This window comes from Bubalus kerabau, unplaced genomic scaffold (genome assembly GCF_029407905.1).
Source record: "Bubalus kerabau isolate K-KA32 ecotype Philippines breed swamp buffalo unplaced genomic scaffold, PCC_UOA_SB_1v2 scaffold_40, whole genome shotgun sequence".
In the NCBI taxonomy this organism is placed as follows: Eukaryota; Metazoa; Chordata; class Mammalia; order Artiodactyla; family Bovidae; genus Bubalus; species Bubalus kerabau.
The window spans coordinates 3,016,917-3,032,890 of NW_026577894.1; the positions used below are offsets into that span (position 1 = coordinate 3,016,917).

Consider the following 15,974-nt stretch of genomic DNA (forward strand, 5'->3'; position numbering starts at 1 on the left):
GATGGAACACACCGATTGCCAGGTCCAGGTCATGTGACCATACTCTCCAGGATACGTGCGAGCTGCTCACCCTGTGTCCGGGGTAGAGAGAGTGTGATGCCCCCAGAGCAGAGCTGAGACTCCAGTCCATGTGTCCGTGTGCTCAGTGTCCTGGGACGTGCCTGCACATCCTCTCTACACACCGCTTTGTCCTCTGCAGACAAAATATTCATGACACACCTCTTCCTTTCCCAAGCGCTGTTTCACACACCCACATTCAAGGGAGCAAGACCTCCTGTTTGAAGGTAGGTTTGGAGATCCTCTCTTAACCTCTGGACTTGTTTCTTGTATTGCTACCACTGCTACTGCCAAGTCACTTCAGTCGTGTCTGACTCTGTGCGACCCCATAGACGGCAGCCCACCAGGCTCCCCTGTCCCTGGGATTCTCCAGGCAAGAACACTGGAGTGGGGTGCCATTGCCTTCTCCAGTTTCTTATACTGTTAGAATAATTTATTCAGTCTAAAAACCCCCCACAAGCACCACCATATGCTTGCTGCTTTGCCTATTCAGGATTCTTAGCTGTTCTGACAGAGAAGGCAATGGCAACCCACTCCACTACTCTTGCCTGGAAAGTCCCATGGGCAGAGGAGCCTTGTAGGCTGCAGTCCATTGGGTCGCGGAGAGTCGGACAGGACTGAGCGACTTCCCTTTCACTTTTCTCTTTCATGCATTGGAGAAGGAAATGGCAACCCACTCCAGTGTTCTTGCCTGGAGAATCCCAGGGACAGGGGAGCCTGGTGGGTCTATGGGGTCGCACAGAGTCCGACATGACTGAAGCAACTTAGCAGCAGCAGCTGTTCTGAGGGCATGGCCCAGGGACCTCCCAAAGGGAATGCATTTTGTCCAAGGAAGCACCTGAGAGGCTGAATCACTGAATCACTTTGCTGTACACCTTAAACAAACAAATTATTATAAATCAACAATACCTCAATTTAAAGAAAAGATATCCCCTCATCAAAAATTGTTCCAAATTTTGTAAAGTTTTTCCTTCAATTGTTGGTTTTTAATATGTGTCTAATTGGTTTGGTGGTGTTTTGTGAGGTAGGGATCCAACTTACCTTCCCACATGGATACCAGATTGTCCCAATGGGACGATTCCTTTGTCCTTGAATAATTGAATATTTTTTAATTTAATAATGGAAATTATTAAATTAAATTATTGAATTAATTTAATCATTAAATATTAAATTATGTATTATATTAATATTATAAAGTAATCTATTATATTGATTAAATTAACTATTGAATTAATTTATTTAAATTAATATTTAATTTATTTTAATTTAAATAATATTTCAATTATTGTGCTTGATTTATTCATATTTTCTATTTGTTCCTGGTTCAGTCTTTAGAAGATTGTACTTTTCTAAGAATTTGTCCTTTTGTTCCAGGATATCTATTTTCTTGTCATGCAGTTATTTCTAATTGTCTCTTATGACCCTTTGTCTTTCTTTGTGGTCTGTTGTAACGTCTCCTTTTTCATTTCAAGTTGCTTTGAGTCTTCTCCTTGTTTTTCTTGATGAGTCCGGCTAATGATTTGTCAAGTTTGTTTATGTTCTCCAAGACGTATCTTATTGTTTTATTCATCTTTGCTCGTGTTTCCTTCATTTCCATTTATTTCTGCTCTGATCTTTATGATTTCTTTCCTTCTGCTAACTTTGGAGGTTTTGTGGCCATTTTCCTCTTTTTCTAGGTTCTTTAGGTGTTAGATTAGGTTGTTTATTTGATGTTCTTTTCATTTCTTGAGGTAGGCTTCTTGTATTGCTATAAACTTCCCTCTTAGCATTGATTTATTGCATCACATAGGTTTTGGGTTGTCATTTATTCATTGCCATTTGTTTTTAGGTATTTTTAAATTTCCTCTTTGATTTCTTCAGTGACCTGTTTGATTTCTCCATGTGTTTGTGTTTTTTACAAATTTTCCTATAAATGATCCCTAATCATGTATCAGTGTGATCAGAAAAGATGCTTGCTGTGATTTCAGTTTCTTAAATTTTGCAAGGCTTGATTTGTGACCCAAGATGTGATCCATTCCAGAGAGTGTTTCATGTGCACTTGAGAAAAAAAAAAATGTATTCTGCTGTTTGGTGATGGAATATGCTAAAGATATCAATAAGGTCCATCTAGTCTAATGTGTGATTTAAGGCTTATGTTTCTATATTAATCTTCTTTGTGGATGATCTGTCCATTGGTATAAGTGGGGTGGTAAAGTCCCCTAGTATTATTTTCTTACTGTCGATTCCCTGTTTTATGGTTATTTGTATTTGTCTTACGTATTTAGGTGCTCTTGTGTTGGATGTGTGTGTATTATTATTGCACTATCCTCTTCCTGGATCTTGTAAGTGTCTTCCTTGAGTGTCTTTCCTTGTCTCTTGTAATAGTCTTTATTTAAAAGTCTATTTTATCTGAGATGAGAATTGCTACTCCAGCTTTCTTTTGATTTCCATTTGCATGGAATACCTTTTTTCCAGGCCCTCCGTTTTAGTCCGTGTGTGTCCCTAGGTCTGAGGTGGATGTATTATGGACACCATTTATATGGGGCTTGTTTTTGTTTCCATTCAGCCAGTCTGTGTTTCAGTTGGACCATTTTATCCATTTATAGGTAAGGTAATTATTGCTATGCATGATACTATTATTTACTTTATTATTCTGTTTTTTTTCCATGTCTATTCACTCCCTTCTATTTCCTGCCTAGAGAGAATCCTTTAATATTTGTTGTAAAGCTACTTTGGTGGTGCTGAATTTTTTAACTTTTGCTTATTTGTAAAGGTACTGAGTTCTTTGAATCTGAGTGAGGTCGTAGCCGGTTGGAGTAGTCTTGCTGGTAAGTTTTTCCCTTTCATAACTTTAAGTATATCATGCCACACCCTTCTGGCCTGCAGCGTTTCTTCAGAAAGATCAGCTGTTAAACTTATGGGGATTCCCTTGTTATTTGTTGCTTTTCCCTTTCTGCTTTTACCATTTTCTCTTTTTGCTAAGTTTTTCTTAGTTTGATCAGTATATGTCTTGGCATGTTTCTCCTTTGGTTTACCCTGTGTTGGACTCTCTGTGCTTCTTGGACCTGGGTGTGTTTCCTTCAACAATATAGGGAAATTTTCAGTCATTGTTTCTTCAAGGGAGAGTTTATCTTTCTCTCTTCTCCTTGAATTCCTATAATGTGAATGTTAGCATGTTTGATATCCACCAAATGGCCTTAAACTATCCTCAATTTTTTGGCTTATTTTCTTCTTTTTGGTGCTCAGATCGGGTGATTTCCACTACTCTGTATTTCTTTGTCTTTTTTTTAAATATAAATATTTATTTTAATTGGAGGCTAATTACTTTACAGTACGGTAGTGGTTCTGCCGTACATTGACATGAATCCGCCACGGGTGCACATGTGCTCCCCGTCCTGAGGCCCCGCCCCCTCCCTCTGGGTCAGCCCAGTGCACCGGCACTGCTCTGTGTGTCAGCTTACTGATCTGTCCTCTGAGTCATCCAATCTCTTGACTCATCTGCTGTATTTTTCGTGTCAGTTATTGTATTCTTCCATTATAATCAGTTCTTTTTTATACTTATTGCCTCTTTGTGGAGTTCTCACTCTGTTCTTTCATGCTTCCCCTGATAGAAGTCAATATCTTTTATTCGTTTATTTAATGGGTCCACTGGGGCTTGCTGTGTCATTGGCTTTCTCTAGTTGCATAGAGTGGGGGCTGCACTCAGTTTTGGTGCGTGGGCTTCCCATCGTTCTGTCTTCTCTTGTGGAGCACAGGCTCTAGGGTACATGAGTTCAACAGCTGTGACATGCAGCTTTACTTGCCCCGCAGCCTGGGATCTTAGTTCCCAGACCACGGGTTGAACCCTTGTTGCCTACATTGTCCGGAAAATCTTAACAAATGAACCAGCAGGGAAGACCCAGTAAATATCTTTATGACCCTTACTTTGCAGTCATTTGATGTAGATTATTTATCTCCATCTTGTTTAGTTCTTTTTCTGAGTTTATGTCTTAGCTGTTCATTTAGCATAGATTCTTTGTCTCTTTATTTTGCCTTTTTGTTTCTATGCATTAATATTAGGTAGATGAACTATGTCTCCATGTTGAATAAGTGGATGTTTGTAGAGTGTCTCCTAGGCGGCCCAAAGGAACAGCTCCCCCAGGTCACCAGAGACAGGAAATCCAGGGTGTCTCCTGTGTAGGCTGAGTTTGGTGTTCTGTTAGATGGACCTGCATTTGCTTTGGGCATGCTGGTGGGTCTGGCTGGCCCCCAGTGCAGCTGAATGTAAGCCCCACCTCAACAGTTGCAGGTGTACTTCTGGCTGGAGCTGACCTGGAGTGGGACTCACCTTGAGGGGATGCAAGTCACGGCTGAGTCCACCCACCGTGAATGGTAGGAAAGGAGGCGATTGTGTGGGAATCCAGGCCCTTGAGGGCAAAGCCATTTTGGAGGAGCGTTGTGGGCGTGGCTGGGCTGGGTATGTCTGTTCCACAGGGAACACAGAGACATAGCAGGGCAAGCAGTGCTAGCAAGGTAAGTGAGGAATGTCAGAAAAGTCTCCTTCTAGCACTGGGACAGCTGGGTACAGGGAGGATTTTTTTAAATGTCAAGTGATTTCATCCCTGGATAAAGTTTCAAGAAATCCTTGCCCCTTTGGCACGTGTCCTAAAATTAGTATATAATTCTCTTTCCCATGTGACCTGTGGCTACATTGAGCATCATTACCGGCAACATTCAGCGTCAGTAAGTTTGGCACTAACCTACTAAGCATGGGGTCTTGGCTTACCACAGCCCCCAGCTCTCTCCCAGACGTAGCTCTGCTGGTTTCAAATCAAGATATGGGGGCTTGTCTTCCTCATTCAGGTCACCAGGGCTCAGGTGCTCAGCATGTCCTCCCAGGGAAGATACCAAGTTGGTAATGCCCCCTCCTAATTCTGGGTCACCCATCAGGAGTATGGGTCCTGACTAGACTCTATCTCTCCCTTCCAATGCATCTCCATATTGTTTTTTCTTTACAACCTTAGTTGTGGAAGAGCTACTCTGCTAATTTTCAAGTTGGCATCTGGGTTTTCCATGTGAGGAAGCTCTCAGAATAAAATAGAGTAAGTGTCTCAAAAAGTGCCGTTTCAGTTTCTGTGGAAGCTGTCTCCTTGTGTAAGTCAGTGGTTCTCAAAGTGTCATCACTGGACCAGCCGTGGTAGCATCACCTGGGAAGTGGTTAAAACTGGAGTTTCTTAAGGTCCACCCTGATCTACTGTATGAGATGCTCTGAATCATTCCTCCAAGCCATACACATGCTCAATCCTAAATTAACCTGAAACACATCTCCCCCAAGGTTCTGGGCCCACCGTGCCCCTTAGCTTTAACCAGGCACTACTGTTCTGCAATTCTGAGGAATTTTAGGAATTTGGGGGGTATGTTTCACCACTCTCACTTGGAAGATACTAAGGAATATCTAATAAGTTGGACACGATACTTCTCTCTCGTCACCCATTGTGAGAGTTCTTAGTACATAAAGTAAAAATAAAGAACAATTTGATTGGTAAAGAAAATCCGAGAGGAGGAGCCAAGATGGCGGAGGAGTAGGACGGGGAGAACACTTTCTCCCCCACAAATTCATCAAAAGAGCATTTAAACATCGAGTAAATTCCACAAAACAACTTCCGAATGCCGGCAGAGGACATCAGGCACCCAGAAAAGCAGCCCAACTCTTCGAAAGGAGGTAGGAAAAAATATAAAAGACAAAAAAAGAGACAAAAGAGGGAGGGACGGAGTTCCGTCCCGGGAAGGGAGTCTTAAAAAGAGAGAAGTTTCCAAACACCAGGAAACCCTCTCACTGCCGAATCTGTGCCGAGCTTTGGAAGCACAGAGGGCAACATAAAAGGGAGGGGAAAAAAAAAAAATAAACAATTAAAAATCGCGGATTGTGAGCCCTACGGGAACTCCCCCAGCGGAGAAGCAGCGCAGACGCCTGCACACGGCATTAGCAAGCGGGGGCTGGGCAGGGAAGTGCGGCACAGGCTGTGTCCCTTAGAGTAAGAATCGGGCCGAATGTCCTGAGCGCTATCTGAGCGAAATAATTTGGGCTAGCAAACCAGACTGTGGGATATCTACCACGAGAAAAGCCAGCCCTAACCTAAGACACCGCCAGGCCCGCGCACAGAACAAAGGACTGAACAGAGATAGCCGGCTGCAGACCTCCCCCTCCGGTGACAGGCAACCAGAGCCGGAAGGGGGCAATCGCAGCCCCAGAGAGACACTATCTATAAAACTGTAAGCAGGCTTCTTTGCTAACTAAAACTTCTTGGGGGTCTGGACGGTCAACATCTGCCTGAGAAGGTGCGCCGGTTTTACACCCAGATAACCGAGTGGCGGGGAGGCGATAAGTCGCAGCATTGGCGCCCGCCAAGCACCTCATCGCCTGAGCTGCTCGACCTGGGAAGAACACAAAACGCAGGCCCAACCGAGTCTGCGCCTCTGAGGACTACCCGAGTGCCTGAACCTGAGCGGCTTGGACCTGGGAGCTCAGTCCAGGGCCGGCCTCTGATTGTTCCCGGCGGAACAACCTAGAGCCCAAGCAGTGTGGGCAGGGAGGTTACACGCGCCGTGAGCGGGGGCAGACCCAGTGTGGCCGAGGCACTTCGAGCGCACGCCAGTGCTATCTGTTTGCAGCATCCCTCCCTCCCTCCCCACAGCGCGGCTGAACAAGTGAGCCTAAATTAAAAAAAAAAAAAAAAAAAAAATAGGGTCCTCCACCGTCCCCTTTGTGTCAGGGCGGGAACCAGACACTGAAGAGACCAGCAAACAGAAGAAGCTCTAACAGAGGGAAACGCCTTGGAAGCTACAGGCCATAGATTAAAACCCTGTGGTTACTACGGATTACATAGGAAGGGGCCTATAGATCTTGAGAAATATAAGTCGGACTAAGGAACTGCCAAAAATGAACTGAACCCACAATACTCACAACAAAACCAGAGAAAGACCTAGATATATTTTTACTATTTTTACGATCAATCTTTCTTTCTTTCTTTTTTTCTTTAATTAAAAAAAAATTTTTTTTAAGTCCTCTATTGTCCTTTAATTTTCACTTTTATAACTATTACTTTGCAAAAAAAAAAAAAAGACCCTATTTTTTTTTTTCTTCTTCAGCAAACTTCATATATATATTTTATAATTTTTTGACCGTGGTTTTTTTTTTTTTTTTTCTTTTTTTTTCTTTTTCTTCTTTTCTTTAACATTGCATTTTTGAAATTCCAAACTCTACTCTAGATTTTTAATTTTAGCCTTTTGATATATGTTATCAATTTTGTACCTATAGTTTTTTTCATAATTGCTGTGACTTTTTTTTTTTTCCTCTGTTTCTTTCTCTTCTTCTTTTATATAACATCGTATATCTGCAATTCCAAACTCTACTCAAGATTTTTAATTTATGCTTTTTGGTATTTGATATCAATTTTGTACCTGTATTTTCTTTATAATTTTTGCGACATTGTTTTTGTTGGTTTGTTTGGTTTCTCTCTTTATTTTTCTTCTTCTTCTTTTTTTTTTTTTTTTTTTAACGTTGTATTTCTGAAATTCCAAACTCTACTCTGGATTTTTAATTTTTGCTGTTTGGTATTAGTTATCAATTTTGTACCTGTAGTTTCTTTATTACTTTCACGACCTTGTTTGTTTTTCTTTGTTCGTTTTTTCTCTCTTTCTTTTCCTTCTCCTTTTCATTAACATCGCATTTTTGAAATTCCAAACTCTACTCTAATTTCTAATTTTTGTTTTTATGTATTTGTTACCAATTTTGTACCTTTAAGAACCCAATCTTCAGGACCCATTTTTCACTAGTGTACGAGATTACTGGCTTGACTGCTCTCTCTCCCTTTGGACTCTCCATTTTCTCCACCAGGTCACCTGTATCTCCTCCCTAACCCCTCTCTACTCTACCCAACTCTGTGAATTTCTGTGTGTTCCAGACGGTGGAGAACACTTAAGGAACTGATTACTGGCTGGATCTGTCTCCCGCCTTTTCATTTCCCCCTTTTATCCTTCTGACCACCTCTGTCTCCTGCCTCCTTCTTCTCTTCCCTGTATAACTCCGTGAACATCTCTGAGTGGTCCAGTTGTGGAGTGCACATAAGGAAGTGACTACTGGCTAGCCCACTCTCTCCACTATTGATTCCACCTCATCTCATTTGGGTCACCTCTAACTCCCTCCTCCCTCTTCTCTTCTCCATGTAACGCTGTGAACCTCTCTGAGTGACCCTCACAGTAGAGAAACTTATCATCTTTAACGTAGATGTTTTATCAGTGGTGCTGTATAGAAGGAGAAGTTTTGAAACTACTGTAAAATTAAGACCCATAACTGGAAGTAGGAGGCTTAAGTCCAATCCCTGACTCCAGGGAACTCCTGACTCCAAGGAACATTAATTGACAGGAGCTCATCAAACGCCTCCATACCGACACTGAAACCAAGCACCACACAAGGGCCAACAAGTTCCAGGGAAAGACATAACAAGCAAATTCTCCAGCAACAAAGGAACACAGCCCTGAGCTTCAAGATACAGGCTGCCCAAAGTCACCCCAAAACCATAGACATCTCATAACTCATTACTGGACATTTCATTACACTCCAGAGAGAAGAAATACAGCTCCATCCACCAGAACATCGACACAAGCTTCCCTAACCAGGAAACCTTGACAAGCCACCTGTACAAACCCACACACAGCGAGGAAACGCCACAATAAAGAGAACTCCACAAACTGCCAGAATACAGAAAGGACACCCCAAACTCAGCAATTTAAACAAGATGAAGAGACAGAGGAATAGCCAGCAGATAAAGGAACAGGATAAATGCCCACCAAACCAAACCAAAGAGGAAGAGATAGGGAATCTACCTGATAAAGAATTCCGAATAATGATAGTGAAATTGATCCAAAATCTTGAAATTAAAATGGAATCACAGATAAATAGCCTGGAGGCAAGGATTGAGAAGATGCAAGAAAGGTTTAACAAGGACTTAGAAGAAATAAAAAAGAGTCAATATATAATGAATAATGCAATAAGTGAAATTAAAAACACTCTGGAGGCAACAAATAGTAGAATAACAGAGGCAGAAGATAGGATTAGTGAATTAGAAGATAGAATGGTAGAAATAAATGAATCAGAGAGGATAAAAGAAAAACGAATTAAAAGAAATGAGGACAATCTCAGAGACCTCCAGGACAATATTAAACGCTACAACATTCGAATCATAGGGGTCCCAGAAGAAGAAGACAAAAAGAAAGACCATGAGAAAATACTTGAGGAGATAATAGTTGAAAACTTCCCTAAAATGGGGAAGGAAATAATCACCCAAGTCCAAGAAACCCAGAGAGTCCCAAATAGGATAAACCCAAGGCAAAACACCCCAAGACACATAGTAATCAAATTAACAAAGATCAAACACAAAGAACAAATATTAAAAGCAGCAAGGGAAAAACAACAAATAACACACAAGGGAATTCCCATAAGGATAACAGCTGATCTTTCAATAGAAACTCTTCAAGCCAGGAGGGAATGGCAAGACATACTTAAAATGATGAAAGAAAATAATCTACAGCCCAGATTATTGTACCCAGCAAGGATCTCATTCAAGTATGAAGGAGAAATCAAAAGCTTTTCAGACAAGCAAAAGCTGAGAGAATTCTGCACCACCAAACCAGCTCTCCAACAAATACTAAAGGATATTCTCTAAACAGGAAACACAAAAATTGTGTATAAATTCGAACCCAAAACAATAAAGTAAATGGCAACGGGGTCATACTTATCAGTAATTACCTTAAACGTAAATGGGTTGAATGCCCCAACCAAAAGACAAAGACTGGCTGAATGGATACAAAAACAAGACCCCTGCATATGTTGTCTACAAGAGACCCACCTCAAAACAGGGGACACATACAGACTGAAAGTGAAGGGCTGGAAAAAGATTTTCCATGCGAATAGGGACCAAAAGAAAGCAGGAGTAGCAATACTCATATCAGATAAAATAGACTTTAAAACAAAGACTGTGAAAAGAGACAAAGATGGTCACTACATAATGATCAAAGGATCAATCCAAGAAGAAGATATAACAATTATAAATATATATGCACCCAACACGGGAGCACCGCAGTATGTAAGACAAATGCTAACAAGTATGAAAGAAGAAATTAACAATAACACAATAATAGTGGGAGACTTTAATACCCCACTCACACCTATGGATAGATCAACTAAACAGAAAATTAACAAGGAAACACAAACTTTAAACGATACAATAGACCAGTTAGACCTAATTGATATCTATAGGACATTTCATCCCAAAACAATGAATTTCACCTTCTTCTCAAGTGCACATGGAACCTTCTCCAGGATAGATCACATCCTGGGCCATAAAGCTAGCCTTGGTAAATTCAAAAAAATAGAAATCATTCCAAGCATCTTTTCTGACCACAATGCAGTAAGATTAGATCTCAATTACAGGAGAAAAACTATTAAAAAATCCAACATATGGAGGCTGAACAACACGCTGCTGAATAACCAACAAATCACAGAAGAAATCAAAAAAGAAATCAAAATTTGCATAGAAACGAATGAAAATGAAAACACAACAACCCAAAACCTGTGGGACACGGTAAAAGCAGTCCTAAGGGGAAAGTTCATAGCAATACAGGCACACCTCAAGAAACAAGAAAAAAGTCAAATAAACAACCTAACTCTACACCTAAAGCAACTAGAAAAGGAAGAAATGAAGAACCCCAGGGTTAGTAGAAGGAAAGAAATCTTAAAAATTAGAGCAGAAATAAATGCAAAAGAAACAAAAGAGACCATAGCAAAAATCAACAAAACCAAAAGCTGGTTCTTTGAAAGGATAAATAAAATTGACAAACCATTAGCCAGACTCATCAAGAAACAAAGGGAGAAAAATCAAATCAATAAAATTAGAAATGAAAATGGAGAGATCACAACAGACAACACAGAAATACAAAGGATCATAAGAGACTACTATCAACAATTATATGCCAATAAAATGGACAACGTGGAAGAAATGGACAAATTCTTAGAAAAGTACAACTTTCCAAAACTCGATCAGGAAGAAATAGAAAATCTTAACAGACCCATCACAAGCACGGAAATTGAAACTGTAATCAAAAATCTTCCAGCAAACAAAAGCCCAGGTCCAGACGGCTTCACAGCTGAATTCTACCAAAAATTTAGAGAAGAGCTAACACCTATCCTGCTCAAACTCTTCCAGAAAATTGCAGAGGATGGTAAACTTCCAAACTCATTCTATGAGGCCACCATCACCCTAATACCAAAACCTGACAAAGATCCCACAAAAAAAGAAAACTACAGGCCAATATCACTGATGAACATAGATGCAAAAATCCTTAACAAAATTCTAGCAATCAGAATCCAACAACACATTAAAAAGATCATACACCATGACCAAGTGGGCTTTATCCCAGGGATGCAAGGATTCTTCAATATCCGCAAATCAATCAATGTAATACACCACATTAACAAATTGAAAAATAAAAACCATATGATTATCTCAATAGATGCAGAGAAAGCCTTTGACAAAATTCAACATCCATTTATGATCAAAACTCTCCAGAAAGCAGGAATAGAAGGAACCTACCTCAACATAATCAAAGCTATATATGACAAACCCACAGCAAACATTATCCTCAATGGTGAAAAATTGAAAGCATTTCCTCTAAAGTCAGGAACAAGACAAGGGTGCCCACTTTCACCATTACTATTCAACATAGTTTTGGAAGTTTTGGCCACAGCAATCAGAGCAGAAAAAGAAATAAAAGGAATCCAAATTGGAAAAGAAGAAGTCAAGCTCTCACTGTTTGCAGATGACATGATCCTCTACATAGAAAACCCTAAAGACTCCACCAGAAAATTACTAGAACTAATCAATGACTATAGTAAAGTTGCAGGATATAAAATCAACACACAGAAATCCCTTGCATTCCTATACACTAATAATGAGAAAACAGAAAGAGAAATTAAGGAAACAATTCCATTCACCATTGCAACGGAAAGAATAAAATACTTAGGAATATATCTTCCTAAAGAATCTAAAGACCTATATATAGAAAACTATAAAACACTGGTGAAAGAAATCAAAGAGGACACTAACAGATGGAGAAATATACCATGTTCATGGATTGGAAGAATCAATGTAGTGAAAATGAGTATACTACCCAAAGCAATCTATAGATTCAATGCAATCCCTATCAAGCTACCAACAGCATTCTTCACAGAGCTAGAACAAATAATTTCACAATTTGTATGGAAAAACAAAAAACCTCGAATAGCCAAAGCGATCTTGAGAAAGAAGAATGGAACTGGAGGAATCAACCTACCTGACTTCAGGCTCTACTACAAAGCCACAGTTATCAAGACAGTATGGTACTGGCACAAAGACAGAAATATAGATCAATGGAACAAAATAGAAAGCCCAGAGATAAATCCACGCACATATGGACACCTTATCTTCGACAAAGGAGGCAAGAATATACAATGGATTAAAGACAATCTCTTTAACAAGTGGTGCTGGGAACTCTGGTCAACCACTTGTAAAAGAATGAAACTAGAACACTTTCTAACACCATACACAAAAATAAACTCAAAATGGATTAAAGATCTAAACGTAAGACCAGAAACTATAAAACTCCTAGAGGAGAACATAGGCAAAACACTCTCTGACATACATCACAGCAGGATCCTCTATGACCCACCTCCCAGAATATTGGAAATAAAAGCAAAAATAAACAAATGGGACCTAATTAACCTTAAAAGCTTCTGCACATCAAAGGAAGCTATTAGCAAGGTGAAAAGACAGCCTTCAGAATGGGAGAAGACAATAGCAAATGAAGCAACTGACAAACAACTAATCTCGAGAATATACAAGCAACTCCTACAGCTCAACTCCAGAAAAATAAATGACCCAATCAAAAAATGGGCCAAAGAACTAAATAGACATTTCTCCAAAGAAGACATAAAGATGGCTAACAAACACATGAAAAGATGCTCAACATCACTCATTATCAGAGAAATGCAAATCAAAACCACTATGAGGTACCATTTCACGCCAGTCAGAATGGCTGCAATCCAAAAGTCTACAAGTAATAAATGCTGGAGAGGGTGTGGAGAAAAGGGAACCCTCTTACACTGTTGGTGGGAATGCAAACTAGTGCAGCCACTATGGAGAACAGTGTGGAGATTCCTTAAAAAACTGGAAATAGACATGCCTTATGATCCAGCAATCCCACTGCTGGGCATACACACTGAGAAAACCAGAAGGGAAAGAGACACGAGTACCCCAATGTTCATCGCAGCACTGTTTATAATAGCCAGGACATGGAAGCAACCTAGATGTCCATCAGCAGATGAATGGATAAGAAAGCTGTGGTACATATACACAATGGAGTATTATTCAGCCATTAAAAAGAATACATTTGAATCAGTTCTAATGAGGTGGATGAAACTGGAGCCTATTATACAGAGTGAAGTAAGCCAGAAAGAAAAACACCAATACAGTATACTAACGCATATATATGGAATTTAGAAAGATGGTAACAATAACCCTGTGTACGAGACAGCAAAAGAGACAGTGATGTATAGAACAGTCTTATGGACTCTGTGGGAGAGGGAGAGGGTGGGAAGATTTGGGAGAATGGCATTGAAACATGTAAATATCATGTATGAAATGAGTTGCCAGTCCAGGTTCGATGCACGATACTGGATGCTTGGGGCTGGTGCACTGGGACAACCCAGAGGGATGGAATGGGGAGGGAGGAGGGAGGAGGGTTCAGGATGGGGAACACATGTATACCTGTGGCGGATTCATTTTGATATTTGGCAAATCTAATACAGTTATGTAAAGTTTAAAAATAAAATAAAATTAAAAAAAAAAAAAAGAAAAGAAAAAAAAAAAAAAGAAAATCCTACAGCAGGTTGCAAAGGTGCAGATGCTGCATTAAGATCAAGGTCTTGTACAAGGTTCATGGGAGTACAGGATGTACAGATATTTTGTAAACTTCATGGAAAAGAAACAAGGGTGGAGCAGAGTAGCCACTGGGCTTCAGTGACCCCCTACTGCTTAGCTGTGCACCTTCCTGCAGGTGTGATCACCACTGAACCCTGGGAAGAGCGCTTCACACCTTGAACTGTGAGGCTCCCCAGCAGGCTGGCCTGTGACCTCCTGGGCACCATCACCTTCTGCTGCTTCCTGAACTGGCCATGTTTTCTCCCTCTGCCTTCATCTCCTCTGCCTTATCGCCTCGTCTTTTGTGGGGTTGCCAGTACCTTGTGGTCTGTGCTGGGCCAAGGAAGATGCACGTTTGCACTTCTGAACCCTACTGGCCACCTGATGACACGTCATCCTCCCGTGATCGTTAACTCTGGCCCTGATGGGAGAGAGCTGTGTTCACTCACCACTGATGTACTCTCTTTTAGCTAAAGAAGGAATCCGTTCTAATCATGCTTTTTAGGTGGCTGGATTTACCAAACAGAAATACATGAATCCCAGTTAAATTTGAATTTTTGGGAAACAATGAAAACTTTTTTTTCTTTTTTTAGTAGAAGTCCATCTCCTGCAATACTTGGGATGTACTTATACTAAAAAATTATTCACTGAGAACCAAATTTAACTAGATGTCTTGTGTTTTACCTGACAGGCTTACTCCCAAGGTAAAGGGGTTCCCATTTTAGCTTCCCATCCTAGGAGTGGCACTTTGTCTTAGAAAGGAATGTATTTAGTCATCAAAATAAGGTCAGACTTACCTGCACGCCAGCCATGACTTGTGACATATTGATCACATGTTGAAATGATAATACTTTTTGTTTACTGGATTAAAATATAATTTGAAAATTAATTTCATCTGCTTCTTTATGTTTTTAAATGTGGTTACTAGAAAATTTAAGGTATTATATGGAGCTTGAGTTTGTAGTCCATAGTACACTTCACTGGACAGCTTTGGCCTAGAGCAAAAGCCATGCTGGGGGACCTAACGACCATCGGGCTGGGAGTGGGGCACCCCTCTCCCCAGAAAGAGTTAGACTCTCCCCTTTGGAGTCGTTTGTGGCTGAACTGGTCGGGGGCATACAGATTCCTTGAGTGTAGTTTGTCTTTACCAAGATTTTATTGTTTGAATTTTTCAGTTCTGACCAAATCTTGGTGGTTTTTGATTGACGAGAGACCAAACAGGCCTGGAGTGCATTTCCTGTTAAGTATATTTGTAGCAGGATGCTTCCCAGGTGACTCTGGTGGTATAGAACCCATCTGCCAATTTAGGACACACCGAAGACTAGGGATAAAAGTTTGATCCCTAGGTCAGGAAGATCGCCTGGAGGAGGGCAAGACAACCCACTCCAGTATTGTTGCATGGAGAATCCCATGGACAGAGAATCCTGGTGGGCTACAGTCCATGGGGATGCACTGAGTCGGACATGCCTGAAATGACTGAGCACACACATGTATTTGCAGTTGAATTATGACAGCAGATTGCGACACATGGGAAGAAGCAAGATGGGTGTGGAAAGGGGGTGGTTTGGGAAAGGGTCTGGTTTCTGGAAGCTGTGCCGTGTTGTCCTTTTTACTCCTCTTTTTCTTCTTTTGGTTTTATGATTGCATACTGGTGGTGGCAAGACAACACTGACTGCATTTGCTAGAAGCAGATGTCCCCATTAATTTAGATTTTAGAGACTGAAAATTAAGGAGGATGCATTATGCAATATAAAAGAAGGAAATGAAAATTTCTTTGGCAACATTCAAACTCTGAATATCTCCTGAGTTGGGTTCGTGGAGGTGGAAGTCTTTTTTATATAAGTCTTATATAAGATATAAGACAATATCTTAGGATCATAGTTTAGTTGTAGGACTACAATTCTCCTTGATGATTCACTGCTTTCCTCTCCCTACCCCCTAACC

At 40.5% G+C, this 15,974-nt stretch overlaps 1 long non-coding RNA gene across 1 annotated transcript; it reads left to right on the forward strand.

Annotated features, from left to right (window-relative positions):
• Positions 1 to 40: 40 nt before the first annotated feature.
• On the forward strand, positions 41 to 14,915 carry LOC129640751 (uncharacterized). Its single transcript, XR_008708950.1, has 3 exons — positions 41 to 284; positions 4,319 to 4,407; positions 14,167 to 14,915. It is a non-coding gene; the product is annotated as an uncharacterized LOC129640751 (long non-coding RNA).
• Positions 14,916 to 15,974: the final 1,059 nt, after the last annotated feature.